The following is a 15,707-nucleotide window of genomic DNA, read 5'->3' on the forward strand; positions in this document are numbered from 1 at the left end:
CTTCTCAGAGCTCATAACAATCAAAGCACTTTGCAGAGCCTTTAGTGATGAAAGGCATCTCCAACTGAATAGGAAAATCCAATGGTACAGTACAGTAGGTGAATAACCCCAACTTTTTAAGTTGTAGCTCAGGCTGTGAGACCCAACAGCAATGTCACACTGTGCCTGCACACAAAATAACTTCTAAAACCAGAACCAGACTGTTTGAAAAAAATTATTTTCTCTGTGGCTATGCCGGAATTTACAGAATAAAGCAATGCTGGAAAAACTTTTTTGTTGTGGAATTATGTAGCTGAAATGCCTGTTAGGAATGTATGGAAATATATTCTGCTTTTTTGTCTCTCTCTCACATGCCCACGCAAACCTGGATTTTGCTTTCTGATGATTTAATTGATACAAAACTTTACTCAGCATGTTAAAAGGAAAAAAAAAAATTCATCCCAGAAGTACTGACAATATTAGGAACAGCTGGACAAGATCTGAATGAAGAGAAGATCTGAGTAAGACAGTACATACCCGTCAGGTTAAGTATTCTTTACTATAAGGAAAATGTCCTAGGAATGAACTCACCTTAGCAGAAAGTAGTACTTCCAAGAAGACTTCTTGCTGGCATGCCTCTAGTTGTCAAATATTGATGGTTAAGGTAGTAATTTCTGTATCTTGATTTTTTTCAAAGCTCAGTAAACCCAGACTTGGACCAACAGCTTATGCCAGAACTACAAGCTCAGACTCCAAGTGCAAAGATGAGTTGTAGCAAAATGGGCAGGCTGTGGGTAACTGCGTCCCAAAGGCACAGAGTCTACCTGCTCAAAGGAAGTCAATCATGTGGTCGAAGCAAGGCTATGTGAGCAATTATGATTGACTCCTCAAGGGCTTCCTAAACATATGCTCATCCTAATTGACATAATAAATGCCATCGGCATTTCACATACTAAATTATAAAATTACATGGCTAGTTATGTAACAAAAGGTGCTCTTCCACTCTGATTTGGCTGATTGCTCCGTCTGACTTTGCCAAGACTGGCAGCCTCACAAATACCACAAGCTTGCTTTCAGCCATTTGAGCAGATGGCAGAACTGTATTTTTGTGGCTGGACAACCATGTGCCCCAGCTGCCTTCTAAGATGCTGGCAAGCTGGGAGCAGGTACAACACACAAACTGCACGAGGGAGAGCATCCCTGATTCTTGCTGCAGGTGTGTCTGCTGTGTCTCTGCAACGGGGACTGCAGACCATGTGTTCTCTGTGCGGGCTGCCCTACTTAACTTCAAAATAACAATACAATAGGCAGAGTAAATTGCATGGGATTGTGAAAATCTTAATATAGCTTCAGAGTAAATCTTAATCTGTCTTTGCAATCCTCTCCCAGGGCTCCATGTGGGTCAGCAGGGGAGGTGGGTGATGCTACTTCTCTGCCCTCCCAATGCCAGGGGTTGGAAGAGCTTATGAAGAGGGAGCAAAAGAGAAGTGGAGGACTTCTTCCCCTCAGGACACTGAAACCTTACAACTCAACCTGGCTCCCACGGCCATGGTACCTGCCACCCTCAGACCACACAGCATCTTCTCACATGTGACCACGAGATAACATTTCATATCTACAAAGTGCGGAACATGTGATGGATAACCCTGCTAATAATACATAATAAAGTAAACTGTGTTTTAATTACACCGTGCCTTTACAACTGCTTCTCTGATCCAGGAGTTTCTTCATACTTGGCAAACTACTTAATGAGTTCTCACAACACCCTGTGGGGACCTTTTTTCAGAAGCAACCCACATGGTTAGGTGAGCAGGGGAAGGGGCAGCTGGCTGCTCCCATGCCAGTGGGGCCAGTGCCCAAATTCTGCCACAGGAGTCCTTGTGCAACAAGGTGACCACAGAGATGCTCTTAGATCTGATCTGAGGGAAACTCCTGACTTCTAGGATTGCATCCTCCGCTTTATGGACATGCACCTTTGGGGGGACAGCAGCGACTTGCAGCACTTGGCTCCTGAGAGTAACTTGTCTAAACAATAGAAGTATAGGCTTGGGTTAAAATTTCTGGCTCACTGCACTCAAAGGAAAAATTAAGCAAATTCAGTGGAGCAAGGATTTAATCATCTGTATCTCAAGTTTATTTATGTTGCACCCAACTCCCGTACTATGATTTAGATGTAATTATTATATTATATATAATAAAATAATGCAAATTGTTATTAAATATTATATATTATATACAATTAAAATTATAGGTCTATAAATGTCTATAACTTAAATAATACTTGTATCTAACTCTTTCCTCTTCCTGCTACTTGGGTCCACAAAAATGACCGAATAAACAAATCTTAAGCAGAGAAAACAGTCCCTGTTGAAGAAACAGTACAGTGACACTCTACTGTTTAGAACAGCACAATCTGAAATTCATTGCCATTCAGTCCCAGGGTCACAGCTGCTGGGGTCAGTCCAGCAGGTAAAATTCAACAACTTAAGGGAGTGGTACAGCCTAGGAGCAGCCTCCAAAAAAATGGCAAACACACAATATGCAGCCATAAACAAGAAATTTCAGTGGGCAAGGGGAAGAGATTTTGATGACCTTACAAATTTTTTGCAATGCTGAGTACTGAGTTTCACATTTAAGAAAAATGTACTCTTGGAAAGAGGGAGATACATGGACACTGAAGAGGCTGAACCCTGCAGTCCAGTTACTGTGGTCTGACTATCAATTTTCTGGGGCTAACATAAGTTGCATTTTGGCTCTTGAACACACCTCTCTTATGAAATAGTGCTGACAGTGCCCATTTATATCTGCTGATAGTCCCTATTGCTCATTTTGGAGTGAAGTGTGCAGTAGAGCTTATCACTCTGTTTAAAATGGAAAGGACTGGGTAAACCTAAAGTGTTCAGGCAGGAGAGGAAGAAAATCTCTCTAGATGAGGCTGTGCAGTAGTTTCTGTTCCAGGGCACCTTTTTTATTTTTTCTAGCAGGATAATGACTAAGCTCCCTGCCCAACAAAAGTCTCAGCAAGTAAATTTTGTTTATTATAGTGACCAAGCCCTCAGCCACCAAAACACATCCTGTAGAGCTTGGTTCTGCCTTCATCTGCTCAATGCTGGGAAACAACATCCCTGAGTATGGTACTACTCACTGGACTTTATTCATCACTGCTTTAATTGGGGCTTCATGGGAACTCCCCCAAATCCCACTGCTAATTAACATGCATGTGTTGCTGATGGCCTTGTAATAGTCCCCTTAACAACAAGAGGCTTACTAAGGTTTTGTCAGCCAGGACACACGAGTGACACCAGCCTGAGAAAGATAGTTATGTCTGTGGCTGAATTAATATCTGCCTCCAGAACCGGTTCTGTGGGTGTGAAGACCAATTGTGTGCTATTTAGTCCTGTGATGAGAAACCAATTAGGAATTACATGCTCAAACTGTCCTGCTTCCTGCATCCTTTCTCACAATCAGATGTCATCTGCTGTGTGCAGGCAGGCAAGGGGATTTTTAAATTCTTTGAAGTTCCTCCTTTAGTGCCTCAGACACTTTTTGTCTGGATCTAAATGGAGACATTCTTTTAAATAGCAGTAGTGTGATTAGATGAGTTCTCAGACTGAAACTATGAGAACCCAAAACCATACTTTCCAGCATTGGGTTCTACTTGTAAAATCCTGTAAGAACTGATACTGTTAAATATATAGTCCAAAATCAGCTTTGTAGTAGAAAATAATATAATAGCATCACCTATACTTTTTTAACATCAGCATTTCAACACAATCTATACCACATAGCTGTAAGCATGGAAAACAAAAAGCTAGGGTAAAGACAAGCAAAAAGTAAACAGGATATATATCCAAAATCAATCAAAATTTATCTGCTTTCAAACAAGCTATTTTCTGAAAGATTTACCAATCCAGACAGAGAAATAGGAAGCATTCATTAATAAGAAATTACTTGCAGATGAAACCCATTTATTTTATTGAGACTTTTAGTTTCAGTAAAAATGTTGTGGGTGTATTAAAGATAAATTGGAGGGTCAAATGAGAGGGTTACCATAAGTAGACAGACAGGTAGAAGTTTATCTTGTAGTAAAGCACTGACTGCCAACTAACCATCCCCTGAACAGGTATTGAAGGTGACAGTTTGTCTTCTATGCTGAATCCTCTTGAATCCCATGATTCAGGTAATGATTGCTTTTGCAGATTCAGGTTGAGCCTTTAGGGAAAGCCTTGGAAAGATCAGCTGCATATTTTTCTATCCCAGCTTCTAATTTCTGTGACAGAACTGGACATGCACTGCAAACAAGTGCTAAGTTGGGCAGCATTGCAGGACACCAGTGTCCAGCCATTTTACAAGGCTGGGGTGTCATTACCTCCTCAAAAGGCTCTGGCCACAGAGTCCCTCCACATCAACCCCAGGCCTCCATCTGCCTCAACAGTGAGAAGAGCCAGGTGGCAGCAGCCAGCCCTGCAGATGGGGCTGACATCTCCAGAAATACTGGACTGCTTCCCTCCAGCAGCCAGCATTGAGGAGACTCTCTACATTTGAAAGCCTGTATTAATTTACTTTCCTTCTGGAAACAATGTTGCCTGATTTCCTGGTTTGCAGTGAAATGGAGCTAATCTATCATCTCATCCTGTGTGCAAAATTTATTTCCATTTTACTAAAGAGAAGCTATGCTAGGGGAAGATGCCAGCACCTTCAAACTTCTTCCAAAAGACAATTCAATTTTCTTTTCTAGTAGATGATCACAACTCGGAGCCAGGAACATTCCTCTTTCTAACTCTATGCTACGACAAAGTCCTGATGCAGTTAATGTTCAAACACATGGGCTTGCAATACCCTTACGAAAGCAGTGAGCAAAGGGGAGGACACTTCTACAGGATCACAAACAAGTAAAAGAAATTAGCAATGGGAGAGTATTTTCAGGGGGGCCAGGATAAGACAACGATGAGACAAGTTTTCCCAGATTGATTCAATTTATATCTTTGGAAAAGACACATAGCCTCTGAGGTTTGGGGTGGAAGAATAAAATAGCAAATTAGTAACAGATCACTTCCTTAAGAGGAATTTTCAATTTTAGGAAAGTAGATGGGAGTACTGAGGATACAACATCAGCAGCTTTCCAAATTCCTGACAATGATTCCTGGCTTTTATTCGCAGATCAGCATTTGTGCTTTTCCAACAGCAGCAGATAAGAGACACTCTTGTTTCAATGGAATGTTGAAACTGCCTTTATGTTGTTCTGCATGAGCCTGAATGAGCAAATGGAAAGTGTTTTGGGCAGTGGGAGCTCCATTTGTACAAAAGACTGTGGGAAAACAAGTGCCTTGCACAGTGCCCAGTACTAAGGTGCCCAGCACCTAAGGTTATCTTGCTTTTCCTGCTGTTGAAGGAACCCTTTCCTAGCTATCAGGCATCATAGAAAAACATGACATGCAAGTTTAACATGCATCTTTCTGGTTATTGTGTTTTTCCTTGGCAGAAGTAAAAGTGGCTGAGAGCTTGATGCAAGCAATCCATCCCTGCTCATTAAAAACAGCCCAAAACTTTAAGAAGTTTAAACACATGAACAGGTCCTTTTGATTTATGTACTGGGACCTTGTGTCTACTGAGTACTCTAAGTATGCATTTTGCTGAGTGAAGGTGTCCACGTATGCTCATTGCTGTTCCAGGTTGTGTGTTGGCACTGTGAATAAACACCTTCTCACAGGAAAATCAGTCTTATAAAAAATAAAACTTATAAGAAGTTATGCCTATTCATATATATTCACAGATTTGCAACTGCTGCATATACCTGTACTGAATTAAAAGATGTTTTGAGTAAAGAACTGAGTGTTAAGTGTGAAGAACATGAAGATAAAAATGAAATCAAGTTCTCTTTCTTTCCTCATCTCAGATGAAGTTATATGCATAAAATCAAGCAGGAAGATACAGCAGTGGTGAATGTAGCCTCAATTTGCCTCCTGCAGCTGCAGTGAGACTTTGTGGGTTTAAACCTGGGGGAGGGGAAGAAATGGGTTTCCAGAGGATTAATAAAGCAATGGGCTAAAGCAGCTGCAGTACAAATGGCACCTCTCCACAAATAATTGTTTGGATTTCAACACGCTTTACTAAAGAAATAGACCTCTTAGCAACAGAAAGACAAACCTAAGCACATCTAGCTAACAAAAAGGTTATGAACTAAGCAGAGTTTTTTCCATACCAGCGTGTATATATGTATTATTTTAACACTGCCTACCAAGAAGCACAGCAACCTACAGGTATGTTATATAGCCTTTTCTGTTAGATTATGAAAACAATCTCTGCAGTAGGTTATGGGGAAGCTGAATCACTAATGACAGACACAGTGTATTTATCACTGCCTGGCTGCATGGCACTCTAGAGTGTGCAGGCTGAGGTTTGGGCCCACTCCCCTGCTACTAAACAACGCTGGTTTGCTCACCAGAGCATTCTTTCCACCTTTGCTCCTCTGGAACAACTCACACCAAGCTCAAGGGGAAAAATAGGAGCAGCACAAAGAAAGATACAAGTCCTTCAAACTCACACGTGTGGCTTCGCCGTGTCTCTCACACGCTGCTGGCAGAGTCGTGCGGGTGTACAAGCTCCAGGCCCGGGCCGGGCAGGGCCTGCACTCTCCCCTCAGCTGCAGGCAGACCGCGGCCGGTGCCCGTGTCAGATGGCGAAGCCTGTGGCATGACAGAAGGTACAGAAAAGCTGAATTGCATAAACCTGAGCAATTTGAGGTTTAAAAGACCACACCCTCCCGGTCATGTCTCCCGCAGGCAGATAAGCGTGTGCAGGCTGCTCATACAATAGTGTAATTTGAAGCTTTTACTTTTCTTTCCGGCATATACCAAAGTTCATTTTCAGTCAGGTTCTTCCTTGCATTTCTTTTCTTCTTTTAACCTGACGATCAACATAGCTCAAATTTAACAAATGCAAGTGGACCATCCTAAAAATTGCTTCAAGGCAGAAGATTCATGTTGGCATTCCCCTTTGAAAAGGAAGACAGGGTCCACAAGTTCTAACCTAGAATCAATAGTTTGGCATCTGAATCTTCACCTTGTTCCTGTATACTTGGTGGTAAGCACTTGAACCACATAAGAGCAATTTGTAAACTCCTGCATCAGCTGTCTGAAAATACAAGCTCTGTTAATTCTCTGAACATTGCAAAATTAAGACTGCATAAAACCCTCTTACCCAGTAATTTTCAGTTTAAAAAGCACCCAAGAAGGGGATAAAATGTTGCGCTTTAGATAAGGTGTCATACTGCTGCAATGTGATGCAACAGCTGAGAGTGAATGTTAATAGCAAAAACAGCAGCAGCAGCAAAAAAAAAAAGAATCTTTTTTTCCAAAAAAGCTTTCAATAGAGGAAAAGAAACCCTCATCTTTCTATGATGTGAATCACTAATAAATGCAATGACTTCAGCCATCTTAAGCATTTGCTCCTAAGGAAGGAAGTGTTATCCAGGAAGCAAGGCAGCTTTGGAGATCGCCTTGAATCAAGGAACTGCAGTATACGCTGAAAACAGACAGGAGGAAATCTCCAGCCTTTGATATAAACATCTATGGCTACCAGGTCTTGGCCTCCAATTCATTCTTACACAAGTTTTTTTCCCTTCAAACATTTTAAAAGCATGCTTGCTACTTGTGACTATAAAATCCCTTGTTAAATATTTATTTTAAGAAATCAAGGGACATGTCAAGACCTACCATAAATGTGACAGTGATACCCTTAGCTGGATGGATGATTCTTTGCAGTAGTATTTGCCTTTTCTGCCCTGACAGCATAGCACCTCAGCTCCAAGTTGCTCAGGAAAACCTGGGATGGGTTCCTGCCAAGTCAGCCTGCCAGTGCTCAGTGTACAGTTGTCCAAAACCCAGGCAGTGCTGTGCTGGATCTGGGGCACTGTGTAGCTGCTGCTCTTCCCCCAGAATGGGTGCAGTACAGAGAGACACAGCCTTCATGGGACCAGATGTCCATGGCAGTCACAAGGCCAGATATACAAACCTCATGCGTCAGTCGTCTGCAAAATTGAACTGTGCATATGAAATGTACTTTAAAAAACATGCTTAAGCTACAGAAGCTTAAACATTAGCAAATACATGCCCACAGAGCAAAGCCTGTGTTTAAATCCTTCCTCGCATGGGAGGTCTCTCTGAGGCTGCTCACCCTAGATTAGGAAGCCCAGAGCCCTTTTGTCACAGGTGACCACATCAGACTTTCAGCTACAGACTTAATTTCCATCCTAGCACCTAGCCAAGTTTGCCCTCCCTCCCACTGCGGGGAGGCTTTTCTAAGTTTCCAGACTAAGGGCCAGCTCAAACTCATTTGTTCTCACGCTAATGTTACTGAATTGCTTAAATTGCCTTTCCTATCTCATGATATGCTTTCCTGTTTTCCATTCCACTCCAACTCTGTAAGTCTCTGCTCAGACAGAAGGCTCTCTGCTCTCCTGCTCACACAAACACCCCTTTTGGGCACTCATTCCTTTCCAAATTCTTTACTCTGGAATGGCATTTATACTTCTTTATACATACCAGGCAAATTATTTTCCTAGAAGGTGAGTTATTTATATTGGCTCTGAACCAAATTGCTGGTGAGCTCTTTGGTACCTGTTGATGGAAGATCCTAGCTAAACCTGTCTTTCATCTGCTGGGAAGGAACATAGAAGAACCTTCTTTAAACTACAGGCTGTGTACTGTATTATTTATCAGTTCTCTTCTTCTCCTGCAGCAGATTTTCTTCACCAACATCACAAAAAATACGAGAGCATTTTTCTACTGCAATTCCTGAATTTGCACTAAAGTGACAGCAAGGTATCATAGATCTGACTGGTGCATTGACACCTGTTTGATAAACTTCTAATTTCCTGGTATAGACTGGAGGCAAAAACTCCTACTTATTTAGCTGTTTAATTTTAAAATAAATTTGTACATGTACATTGTACATCTCAAGCTATGCAAATGCAGGTATAAGGACAGACATTTCAAGTTGCAGATATTCTATTTCACTACCGCTGAAATTATTTCCAGGAGGACAACATGCCATAAACTCTATTGTATTAGACTTACTCATTTATTTACTTCAACTAAATGATTTCAGCATACATTGAAAGCATTGGCAGTACACATTGTGCAAGCTAAGTTAAAAGATTAGTCATGTCATATTAGGGGAAACTGTAGTAATCAATGTTAGTTGATAATATTGTAATGGATGCCATCTGTGTTGGGTTGGAAAGATCACTGTGTTCTGTAAATGCAGAGGCTTGTGCATCCTCCTGTGAAGCCCTGTGAAACCAGAGCAGAAGAGGCAGAGGTCAGGTCAGCTCTTTGCCTGTCACTCTCCCAGTGTGGTCACTCTCTCCCAGTGCCTGGTCCAGGCCAGGCAGCACACTGCTTACAAAAAAGGAAATAGAAGAGCTTTCTCCAGCTCATGTTACATTCCTGTCCACAGAGCTCAGGCTCAGCCATACTGTCTCTTTCAAGTACTCAACAGCACTAGAGATTCCTTGTGGATTTCTATGATGTACCCACAATGGTAAAATACACCCCTGTCCCTGATCCCCACAGATGGACCGTGGGGTGGGGACCAGGACAAAGGGGACAGATAGATCTGTCTGGCCCTTTGACTCAGTGGAGGAACAGTGAGTAAGAATGATGCCAAGAAAGGAGGATAAAGAGCTGTGGGTCACAACTTGGAGTAGTGGGGACAGATGAGACAAGAGGAATTTGGAGTCCCCCAGATGAAACTGTCTCTGCTGACCTCCAAATGGTAGGCCACATGTACATCTGGCATGAACATTCAGTTTTCTCCCACAGGATTGCACCTCAGCTTGTAGAGGCATACTGAAAAATAGGAACAAACTCTACTAGAGGAATAAGCAGGTGTATTTTCATTTTCATATCAGTTCCCTCTCTTGTTTCCTCTTCGTGGAAAATGAGCAACTTGAACTGGACCGCAAGATTGCCAAGCACTTGTACTGTGGACTCTGCTGATTACTGAGTGCCACTGGCATTCTGCTTGGAAATTAGGCTGGAGTCTGCAGTCATTAATCACCAATATTAAATAGCAATTCTGTTCAGTATGAAAGTTTAAATAAGATGTTGACTTCCAAAATCGACCCACTTGGTATAATTTACAGTTGGCAAAGCTCTTACAAAGTATATGTTACTCTGGGAAATCATGTTTCATTTGTCATAAGCATTTACTGGATCTTCTGTACACAGTATTTTTACATTTTCTAGATGACTCCTGTGAAGGAAAGTGAATGTATAATAAGGAAAATAAAATCCCAAAATTAAAATAATCTCTTGTCCTCAATTAATGAACCAACAATAGTACCAGACTACTATTTTTCTGAAATGGACCGCTTTCAGAGACAAAGAGAGCACAGGACTAAATATGGCTCTACTGAGAAAAATTCCAAAACAGCAACTTGTACCATACCAGCAAAAAAAATCATCCCACCAAAGAGCCTGTAATGGCATCCCTCAGGAATGGCCTTGATGTAAAACCTCAAGTGAATCTTGGGGTCCTTCCACCTCCTCCAGAAAAAAAAAATCTGTGAACACATGAACTTTACACAAGTAAAACAAACATTCAAGTGACCAAATCACTCTGGCTGTAGGGAGAGGATAACATTACAGATAGGCAGGCACTATGTGTTTTCCATTGGGAGAAATTCTTGAAGTTAAAAGATTAATCTGGTCTCTCAACACATTCATTAGTTAAATTGCAAAGCAAGCTTGTTACATAACTAACAATTATATTTATCTCGTCAAGGTTCACAGTACAGATGGATTGCTGACCAAGGTAACATGAGCACCTTCTGCAGGGTGAAAGCTCTCTGACCTATTTGAAACATCAGTCCTGTGCCTTACCCAAGTTTTCAGATTATTTGTGTCTTTTTGGAAGAATATGTTTGTGCAGTTCCTCTCAGAGGTCACTCCAGCATGAAGAGAGGAACTGAGGAAAGCTAGGATTCATTCTCTAGAAGTGGGCAAATCAAGGCACAGAAATTAAGTGATTTGCTCCTAATTACCAGAGCAGTTTCTGGCATAAAGAGCTTCTCACTAATTTCCCATACTTTGTTAGATGTGGTAAAGGAAATGTTTTAAAGTGGAGTGAAATTTCTGTACTTAAAACATGTACAAATACATAGTGTTCTCAGTCCACTCTTGAATTAACTTTTACATCCAGATTTTGATCTGAAGAATTCAATATATGTTGGTGGATGGAGGTCATCTTGTCTGACTCCTTGCCTGTCACAAGCTGCACATCCCCTGCTCTGTCCCTTTGTGGAACCCTCTGAATATAAGGAATCTTTCCAGAAAAGCATTCCACTCAGGTCTGAAGATCCAAAAGGTGAAGAGTCCACTGGTCTCTTTGGTATCTTATCCTGGGAATTAATTGTGCATACATATAAAAATATGTGGATAATTTATTGCTAATTTAATGACATTACCTCAGATTATTGTCATCAATTCATGTTCTGTGTTTCCTGGGAAGATGGAAGAGCTGGTGTCTGTATCTTGTACCTCTGTGTGTGTTATATTTGTACTAACATCCTCATCTATTTTTCATGTGGAACAAAAAGCCTGTGGTAGAGACCTACCAATATAACAGGTATATTATCTAGCCCTCATGTAAGATTTTTGCTATTCCTTGCATTCTCATCCAATTTAAAATCATCTTTTAGAATGCTGCCTGTGATGTGATGTGATTGATGTTACTCTTTGAGTCTCTCCATATGCATATATATAATAAACACAGACAAAATCAGACCTTTGCACATGTACTCGAGGGTCACACCAGATATTTTGCCCGCCCATTGAGCTATGACCACATTCTAAGGTTGTCCATTAAGATCTCCAACGTCTTTCCAAAGTCTCCTTTTTTTCTGAAGCTGTCTCCCTCATATGGTATATGTTCCCAGTTTTCAGGTATAATTTTACACTTGACCATATGCAAAGAATGCAAAATGCTACATTTTTGTTCAAATTATTGTAGGATATCGAACTGAAGACTTTCAGTTTCTATTAGGCCCATAGTAACATTTTTAAATGACTGGGTAATCTTACATTAAAGAAGCAAGCCAAGCTTACCTGACAAGACCTGAATTCAATGAAAACATCACTGGCTGCCATTAACAATAGTCCTGTTCTTTATACTTGAATTCCCATATCAGCTTCTCTATTATTTTGCTGGAAGTGAGGTCAGGCTGACTGCCATGCTGTTATCAGAATTATCCTGTTTGTGTTGTTGGGGCACTGGCAAAAAAAATGAGCATGCTTTCAGTCTTGGCAGATTGCTCCAATGTTCCCAAATTTATCAAAAGCTCTTATCAGTGGACCAGAAAATTTCTCAGCCAACTTAAGGAAAAAAAATAGGATGTATAGCTGCTGGCAATACAGGGGCTACTGCCTTAAAGTTGATTCCTGAAAGTAGGAGTTGTCTAACATTCTTTTAGTTGAAGATGGGCTGGAAAAGAATTCATCCTCCTCATGTGATATATACAAACCATGTACAAAACATAAACCAGAAATCTTTTCTGAACATCTGAGCCATCTATAAATTTCTAATTAACAGTTTCAGTACCTACAACCCTTGTTTGGCCCACATAATTGCTACTTTTTTCCTTATGTAAATTTAAAATTCTTTCAGAACATCATTTGCATGCCAGGATTAGATTTTGGGTTAGGTGTTACTTGTAATTCCCATACTTAATAACTTATAAATATCAATACTTATCTCCCTTTTATAGCCTATTTTTTCCAATACACTGCCACACAGTTTATTTAAATATGTAAGTACTGTGTGTTTGCATGCCCACACAGGTGTCTATAGATATGTATGCCTATGAAATCCCATATATAGATAAGTGTGGACAAATTTATACCTCTTTAAACGCATGTATACAGATGAGTAAGTCCATTTCTACTTTCTGTCTTCTTTGCCACACATGTTGTCTTAATGTTTTGCCCAATTTAGTAAGCTCTTGAAAAACTTTCAATTTTGTTCATGCCTCTGCTTATTCAGCACTATTAAGGGCTGTCCTTAGCTTTAAGAAATTGACTTTTTCAAACTAGCATGTGTGAATATTATGGTTTGGGACTATGTTCTATTCAAGCATATTAAATGTAACCAGGTCATGATCAGTTTTTCCTGACACAACACCTGATTGCCAGTCTAGTGGATAAATTCACTTTTATCTATCAGGCTACCTAAAATCAGAATTCTTCCACTGTAGGTCTAACAACTTTTGTTTTGCAGAACTATCCTCCAGTATTTAAAATTACTCAATTGACATTTTACCAGTACCTAAATGAAATCTTGAGTAAGTATGCCAAATAAATTTCCCCATAATTACACAGCTGCCTCTTCACATGCAAGAGTAGTTCAAGCTGTCTTCAGATTCATTTCAGTGACTTGTAATGTCACCTCTTCCCACCTCTGCTCACTGCTGAGCCTTGATAATCAGCATACTTACTGCACTGCATTTCCTAAGATCCTGCACCTCCCAGTTCTAAGTTAGGCAGATATATGTCACCAGGTCATAGAAAAAGTCATTCCCCTCACACAATTTCTTTTGTCATCCTTGGTCTGCTTAAACAACTCATACAATATTCTAGCATATTGATCCCTCTAGCACTTGAATTTATCTTGATAACTGATAAATTCTAGTTGCTCTTGTTACCCAGATTCCCAGCTTCAGCATATAAGCATTTCCAAATATATTTCTCTTTGGATGCTCTACCATGCTGATTTAATTTGTTCCTGACAAGGAGAATTTGAACCACATTTCTTAACCCCCTTTTGCATGCAGTTGCTTTAAATACAGTTGTGGCAGTTTCCAAGAGCCAAGATATTTTGTCCCAGCCACACCTATTCAATCTCTCCATCTTTTAGTACTGTATATATTACAAGCCAGTGCAGGGTTTAGTTCCATGGTATGTAGTCAGTCCAAAACCAACATGGATATTTTGTGCTGACCTGTGGAATGCTGACACGGGCTGGCTGGAATACAATCTCTGCAGCACTGTTTAAAAAATGGCATTCAGCGGCATTCTTTCTTTGTCAGTGTCATGTTTTTGCAGGTGGCTTTGCAAAATAATTCAGCAAATAAAATTTTTAATATCAGTGTAAGTACTCCATGTAGGCCACACAGGCACAACTTATCAAGGAACTGCAGTCTTCTGCAATACTTGCAACACCTTGCAGCCAGAAGGCTCAGTGCTGGCCTGAGTCAGTCATGGAAACTCTCTGAAGAGACCCAGATGTGTTCCACACAGGATAAAAAAATGCCTTAATAGCTGTGCATGTCTCACAGTTACCCACTTACAACCGTCTTTTTTTCCACACAGCACACACTAGGAAGTTCTGCAGAAACCTTTCTGGGAAGAGTCAGGGACCCATGGACCTCTCAGATCTCCCTGGTTAAAGGGCTAGACCTGCCTTCTCATAAGAGGACAAAACTCAGCACTGAACCCTGGTTTGTCCCTTGAAGTGTTTATAGCCTGTGCCATCTAGCTAAGAAAAACAGAGCACACATACAAAGTGTGCCACTTCTGTTGATACAATAGGAACTTGCAAAGACATAAATTTGAGTCAGGATGCTATGGGCACTATGGGCATTCTGCTCTTACCTCAAAGAGGTAAGGGATTTTCTCCATATGAGGAAGAGTTGTATCTTTTTCTGGACTAATTAATACAGCTGGAGGAATGGTGTGCCTTCAGGAATGCAAGAGTTCCTTTGATCACACATGCAGCAAACTCTGCAAGTTCTCCTATATCCACACAGCAAACCATGAAAGGTAGCTGCTGGGAAAGAGCACACAGAAAGGGGCCACCTCAAATGCAGTGAGAATTTTTCAACCCACTGGTTCCTGAGCAGCCCAGCATGTTCAATCTGAACACGTTGTTGCTTGGAGATTGTGGCAGTGTGTGCTGATCCAGCAAGCCCAGCAAACAGGGAATATGCACATCTTGCAGATAACCTCTCTTTTACCTAGTGAGTTAAGCATTAGTCTAAGCACATCCCTTTCACATGCTAACTGGTAAGTTGCTGATTTATTTACTAAAGGGAGAGTGCAATGCATGCAATATAGATTACACCAGAAACAAAAGTTGTAAGGATGAAAAAACATAATTATACACATGCAAATGAAATATTTGTTATACAAATATCCTTAGCAATGCCCGTTGCAAACTGAGATGGTAATAAAGGTATTTAGCTCAGAAATGTAACCTCAAAATCAAATGAGCAAGTGCTACTTTGTCCTAAACTGTTCTACTTACAAAGACAAAGGCCTGAAAATAGTGGCTAGAAGAGAAACAGGGTCACTGACCTATCCTGTGTAGAGCAAGCCCTCCATCCTTTCATGGGCTTCTGCCCTCCCATGACATAGAAGACGCATTTTAAGCAGCTCATGTAACTGTGCTTGTGTCAGTCTCCAAGAATCCATAATGACTTCTGGATTCGAGGAACAATTTCAACCACTTCTGACAGATGACAGGGGCTTTCAACAGCAATTAAACAAGTGTGGTGAAAGCAGGTAAGATGAAAGACTGATAGCATTACACTGGGAGAAAACTCTCTCTGAGAAAGTCATCTTAAAATGCAGAGCTCCCATTCCTATCATGGTAAAATGGTCTTAATCATTCAAAAAGTGGGAAAATCTCCTGAATCTTACAGTAGCCACAAATCTAGAGCAAGATTCCTT

General features: G+C 40.7%; 1 protein-coding gene across 11 annotated transcripts in view; it reads right to left on the reverse strand.

Moving 5' to 3' along the window:
• LNX1 (ligand of numb-protein X 1) overlaps positions 1 to 15,707 on the reverse strand; it is a 120,366-nt gene that overhangs the window by 72,931 nt on the left and 31,728 nt on the right. For 7 of the 11 annotated variants that reach the window (XM_023925221.2, XM_086891201.1, XM_023925222.2 and 4 more), the window contains one exon: positions 6,524 to 6,665. The gene's annotated coding sequence lies outside the window, so the exon portion shown is untranslated. Of the gene's footprint in view, positions 1 to 570; positions 618 to 6,506; positions 6,666 to 7,008; positions 7,069 to 7,179; positions 7,251 to 10,431; positions 10,530 to 12,089; positions 12,255 to 15,707 lie in introns of those variants that run through there. The other 4 variants (XM_086891200.1, XM_023925224.2, XM_086891203.1 and 1 more) reach the window with 4 other exon arrangements.

The sequence above is a fragment of the Cyanistes caeruleus genome, chromosome 5 (assembly GCF_971803275.1).
Source record: "Cyanistes caeruleus chromosome 5, bCyaCae1.hap1.1, whole genome shotgun sequence".
Classification (NCBI taxonomy): Eukaryota; Metazoa; Chordata; class Aves; order Passeriformes; family Paridae; genus Cyanistes; species Cyanistes caeruleus.